Source organism: Phyllostomus discolor, chromosome 3 (genome assembly GCF_004126475.2).
Source record: "Phyllostomus discolor isolate MPI-MPIP mPhyDis1 chromosome 3, mPhyDis1.pri.v3, whole genome shotgun sequence".
In the NCBI taxonomy this organism is placed as follows: Eukaryota; Metazoa; Chordata; class Mammalia; order Chiroptera; family Phyllostomidae; genus Phyllostomus; species Phyllostomus discolor.
This window is the reverse complement of record NC_040905.2, coordinates 117,538,765-117,544,716: the sequence shown is the minus strand read 5'-3', so window position 1 is coordinate 117,544,716 and position 5,952 is coordinate 117,538,765.

The following is a 5,952-nucleotide window of genomic DNA, read 5'->3' as shown; positions in this document are numbered from 1 at the left end:
GGAATGCAGACTGGTGCAGCCACTGTGGAAAGCAGTATGAAGATATCTCAAAAAATTAAAAGTGGATCTGCCTTTTGACCTAGCAATCCCACTTCTGGGAATTTATCTGAAGGAACCCAAAACACTAATTCAAAAGAACATATGCACCCCTGTGCTAACTGCAGCGTTATTTACATAGCCAAACTATGGAAGCAGCCCAAGCATCCATTAGTAAGTGAGTGGGTAAAAAACAGTGGTACATTTATACAATGAAATATCACTTGGCCATAAAAAAAAAAGAAGAAAATCTTACCCTTAGCCACAGCATGGATGGACCTGGAGAGCATTATGCTAAGTGAAATAAGCCAGTCAGAGAAGAACAAGTACCATCTGATTCCACTCATATGTGGAATCTAATGAACAAAAAACTAACAAACAAAATAGACACAGACTCATAGACACAGAGAACAGACTGACAGCTGTAAAAGGGTAGGGTTGCAGGGCTGGGTGCAAGGGGTGAAGGGATTAAGCAAAAAACCCAAAAAACCTTGTAGACACAAACAATAATGTAGTGATTACCAGAGGGAAAGGGAGGTTGGGGGAGACTGAAGAGGGTAAAGAGGGGGAAAATGGTGATGGAAAGAGACTTGACTTGGGGTGATGAACACACAGTACAATCTACAGATGATGTATCATAGAATTGTACAGCTGAAACCTATATAATTTTATTAACCAATGTCACCCTGATAAATTAAAAAAATAATAAAATAAAAATACCAATACAAAATAACTACAATTCCATAAATAACATGATTTTAAGTGAAAAAAAAACTATATTTTTTTAAATTTACTGAGAATAGCTTGCTTTACATTTTTGTAAATCCCTTTAATGTATGACCTAGTAAAAGAAAGGTGGCTTCTTATATCTGCCTCTGCATTCACTGTGGCTTGATACATTGTTTTGGTTGAAGTATACAAAGAAAATTCAACCAAACACAGATACGTAGCTCAGAAAAAGGAGAGTATTTTCCAGATAATTGTGAATATACTTCTTGGATACTACACCACAATTTGACAAAGAGTTGTTTTATTAAAAGTTTAGTCACATCCCTGGCTGATGTGGCTCAATGGATTGAGTGCTGGCCTGTGAACCAAAGGGTCACTTGTCAATTCCCTGTCAGGGCACATGCCTGGGCTGCAGGCCAGGTCCCCAGTAGGAGGCACGCAAGAGGCAACCACACATTGATGTTTCCCTTCCTCTCTCTCTCCCTCCCTTCCCCTCTTTAAAAATAAACAAAATCTTTTTTAAAAAAAGGTTAGTTACAAATGTGGAATGGGAAATTATATCAATAAATATATCATACTATTATATTCAAAGCCATTGGTCTGTGTTTCCCACGAATCTCATTGGGGAAAAAATACCTTTATTGGGAAGTTGTTAGGATCTTGACAGATACAAGTTCTTGAAAAATTCTAACTTTCACTTAATAGGTAGACTTTTATCACTGGTAACAAACCTTGTCAGTTTCTTCTTTGGTGTGACAGGCTTAGTTCATTTTTGAAGAAATGTCTGCCAGATACCCAACTCCCAGTAAGAATAATTTATTCTTCATTCTTATAAGTAAAGATGGTATTTCATTTATTTTAAAGTGATTGGTTCATCTCACAAGTCCATCTCAGAAGTGACTTCCATTGAGATAACCACTATGCAACAGAAGTAGTTTATCTGTACTCTCCATTTTGACATGCAGAATATTAAAAAGATATGGATTATTGAGATTTAATAATATTGATATTTTTTTGTTTTCATCAAGGTCATTCATCAATGGATATTTTTTAAGTGCATACTCGTGAAGATCATGACTATTAATATAGTATGCCAGTTACCAATTTATTGCCTGCCTTTCAGCTGCAAATCAGTGAATTTCTTTTTGCTACTGGAGCTGGGACTGGCAAACATTTTTCCTTTGCCAGCAGAGGGCATTGGAGTGACACTGCAGGAAGAAGGTTCTCTTGGTTCCTCTGAAGTTTTGTTTTTCTCTCCACTGACTGGCAAGAGGACACCTGGTGGCAGTCGACTTTCAGTTTACCAGACCCAGTCTGTGGTTCCTTGCCTGACAACACACCAGCATCCCAGTGGAAGGGTCCCCTGCTTGAGGTTCCCCCCGGCCACCAGTCTAGGCCTGATGCTACGGACCAGCTCTGCAGGGGGACAACCCAGCAAACTTACCATTCACTGGGCTGCGGCCACATCTCTTCAGTGAGGTCTGAAACCCAAACTTAGGGAGGGCACACCCTTTCAAGTTTGTTCCTTTCTTGGTACTCTCCCTCAACATTTGGAATTTTTTAGGGATCTTTTAAAAACACTCAATAGTAATCCCTGCAAATAGTTCATTCATTATGTTTAAATTTCCCTGTTTAAATTACTGTTTTTTCTGCCTCATGATTGGATCCTGACTGATACAGAATTAGTACCAAGACTATTGCTAAGAGATACACCCACAAGGTTGGAATTACAGGATTGGTTTGGTCATACCATTGGGTTTGAGCACTGTGTGCTGAGTTCCTGGACAACGGGAAATGGAACGTTAGTAATTCATGACATGCAGAGGCATCAAAATCAAGCTGCCACCTGTGGCTTATTTTAATGAAGTACGAACTAAATCACCTGCTTTGGGAGTCCAGGTGACTGCCACATTTCACTGATATATCAGTAATGACTGACTGTAAGGACTGTGGTATGTGGCCAGTTACTTCAGTTGGTTAGAGTGCTGTCCAGATATCCTAAGGTTGTGGGTTCAATCCCCAGTCAGGGCACACACTAGAAACAACCACTGAATACATAAATAAATGGAACAACAAATCTCTCTCTCTCACACTTTCTCTCTCCCTCTCTCTCTCTCCTCTGCCTCTGTCAAATCAATTTTTTTAAAAAATGTGCACTGACCCTGGCTGCTGTGGCTCAGCTGACTGAACGCCAACCTACAAACTGAAAGGTTGCCAGTTTGATTCCCGGTCAGGGCACATGGCTGGGTGGCAGGCCAGTTTCCCAAGCGGGGGCATGTTAGAGGCAACCAAGAAATGTTTCTCTCACACATTGATGTTTCTCTCCCTATCTTTCTCCCTCCCTTCCCCTCTCTCTAAAAATAAATAAAAAATTTAAAAATAAAAACAAATAAAAATGTGCATTGGATTGCTTACAGAGAGAAAATGACAAACACTGGACTTTTAACTCTCAGCTCATATGACAATCTCAGAACCAGAAAGCTTTCATGACAGCCCTAAAAGTATCTATTATTTGTCATAGCCACAGTACTGACTTTGCTTAAAATCAAAAGCAAAACTGTGTGGAGGAGTTCTGCTTTGAGCCAAGATAGAGTACCAGGGACTAGATTTACCCACACAAGAAGTAATTTTTTTCCACAGAATACATGATTATCATGTATAAAGTCCAATGGAATCTGCAAAAATGCTATGAGAACTAGTAAGTTTAGCAAGGCTATAGAATATATCAATGTACAAAAATCGATTGTATTTCTATATTCTAGCCACAAGCAATTGAAAATTAAAATTTTAAAATACCATTTACAACAGATCAAAAATATGAAGTACCTAGGTATAAATCTAACAAAAGATGTGAAAGACATGAACACGGAAAACTATAAAATATGTCTGAGAGAAATTAAAGAAGTAATCTCAATAAATCGAGAGCTATAGTTTGCTCATGGATTGGAAGACTGAATATTAAGATAACAGTCTTCCCAAATTAATGATCAATTTTCAATGCAATCCCAGCTAAATCCCAGCAGACCTTTTTATTGTAGAAATTGACAAGGTATTTCTAAAATGTATATGGAAATGCAAAGAACCTAAAATAGTCAAAGTAACTCTGAAAAAAATGAGCAAAGTAGAGGGCTACTACCATAGTAACTTCAAGTATAATTATAAAGCTACTGTAATCAAACTAGTATAGTCTTGTTGTAAAGATAAATTAATCAGTAAAACAACAGGAAGTCCAGAAATAAGCACAAATATGGACAAATTATTTTTGACAAAGGCACTAAAACAATGCTATGGAGAAAGGATAGCCTTTTCAACAAATGGTACTAGAATAATCAGGTATCCACATGCAAAAAAAAGACTTAGATTCATAACTCAGGCCATATATAAAAAGTAACTTGAAAAGGATCAAAGGCCTAATGTAAAACTAAAACTATAAAACTTCTAGAAGAAAACATAGAAGAAAATCTTTGTGACTTCGGATTAAGCAAAGATTTCTTAGCTTCAACACCAAAAAGACAACTCATGAAAGAACAAATGTATAAATTGGACTTCATCAAAATAAAAAAACATGCTTTTCAAAAGGCACTCTTAAGAGGAAGAAAGGATAAGCTACAACTGGGAGAAAATCTTTGCAAAGTATATATCTGATTCAGGATGAAGAACTCTCAAAACTCAACAATGAAAAGCAAACAACACAATTAAAATACGGGCAAAAGTTTTGAACAGACTCTTCACCAAATAAGATATATTGATGGCCAATTAGCACGTGAAAAGATGGTTTAATTGCAAATTAAAACCACATTGAGGTCAGTAGTGGAAATATCAGGGGGGATCAGTTTGTAAAGCATATGGTTGTCTAACCACTATGATGCACGTCTGAAACTAATACAAAATGGCATTAAATGTAAACTGTAATTTAAAAAATTTTAACATTAAAAAACACATTGAGCCCTGGTTGGTGTGGCTTAGTGGACTGAGTGCCGGCCAACAAACCAAGGGGTCACCAGTTCGATTCCCAGTCAGGGTACATGCTTGGGTTTCCAGGCAGGTCCCAGATTGGGGCACATGAGAGGCAACCACACAGTGATATTTCTCTCCCTCTCTTTCTCCCTCCCTTTCTCTGAAAATAAATAAATAAAATCTTTTAAAAAACACACATTGAAATACCACTTTATACCTACCAGAATAACTAAAATGTGATGATGACTGGCCACACCAGGTGTTGGCAAGGACATGGAGCAACTCGAACTCTCGTACACTGTGGATAAAAACAATGTGACAGTTTCTTTAAAAGTCAAACATACACATACCATATGATCCAGCTATTCTGATTTTAGTAATTTATCCAAGATAAAAGGAAATATATGTCCATTCAAAGACATGTACATGGCAATTCACAGAAACTGTTTGTAATAGTCCCCAAACCGGAAACAACCCAAATGTCCATCAACACTTGAATGGATAAACACATTGTGATATACCCATAATATGGAATGCTACTCCACACAAAAAAAGTGATGAACTACTGATACAACACAGATGAATAATTGTGCTGAGTAAAATAAGCCCAACAAGAAAATAGTGCAAACTGCATGATTCCATTTATATAGAACTCTAGAATATTATATGTACTTCTACCTTGACAGAAAAAAAAATCTGTGAAACAAACATTGAACTCTACCCAAAATACACATGTTAAGTCTTTAGGGTGAAGTTAACTTAGTTAACTTTGAAATGCATAAAAAAACATGACTGATTACAACATCAGTAGAGATATGGATAGATGTATAGTTATGGGATAAGACAAGTATATTCAAATATTAATGATAGAATCCTGTTCACCATAAATTTTTTCAACTATTTTGTATTTTTTAAAGTTTTTATAATAAAATTTTTGGAAAAAATGACTAGGACAATGGGTATGAGTGGCTTATTTTGAGATACCCAGAGAAACCAAATGGAGATGTCAAGTAGGCAGTTGGGTATGTAAGCACAAATTTAAGGATACAGGTTATGACTGCAGGCCAGATCTAGTCTGCTGTGTTTTTGTATGCTTATGTGGTAAGAATGGCTTTTACATTTGTAGTTGGTTGAAAAATACCAAAAGAAGAATGACATGTGAAAATTATATGAAATTCAAATGTTAATGTCTATAAAGTTTTTTTTTAAAGATTTTATTTAATCACCTCT